Below are 330 nucleotides of genomic sequence, written 5' to 3'. Positions count from 1 at the left end.
CCTGAATCATGTGCATATGTTCTTAAACCTGATGACTGTAACTCATCACATTGTATATGCTTTTTTTGCCATAGTTGTGTTCAAGCAAGGTGTTTTTCCCCTCTTTTTTCTGGCACAAATGAGATCTAGTGAGAGTGAATTTACAAATATGATATCTGGCATTTTTATTTATCCACACCCACCATCCACCCCTCTTTTTACCCTTCTGCTGAAGTCCTCTCCCCCCAAGAATGTAAGGCTTATTTTCAGCTTCTAATTTGATGTGATCTAATGCTGTTTCGTGCATCTGCTCTATCAACACTCCTATTCCCTCACACAATCTCTCAGCCA

At 39.7% G+C, this 330-nt stretch overlaps 1 protein-coding gene across 1 annotated transcript in view; it reads right to left on the bottom strand.

The window, feature by feature from the left end:
* LOC119585674 (F-box only protein 32-like) overlaps positions 1 to 330 on the bottom strand; it is a 47,071-nt gene that overhangs the window by 1,508 nt on the left and 45,233 nt on the right. The window lies entirely within an intron of this gene.

Source organism: Penaeus monodon, chromosome 20, assembly GCF_015228065.2.
Source record: "Penaeus monodon isolate SGIC_2016 chromosome 20, NSTDA_Pmon_1, whole genome shotgun sequence".
Classification (NCBI taxonomy): domain Eukaryota; kingdom Metazoa; phylum Arthropoda; class Malacostraca; order Decapoda; family Penaeidae; genus Penaeus; species Penaeus monodon.
Note: the sequence above shows the minus strand (reverse complement) of the source record. Positions and strands in the feature narration are given on the sequence as shown.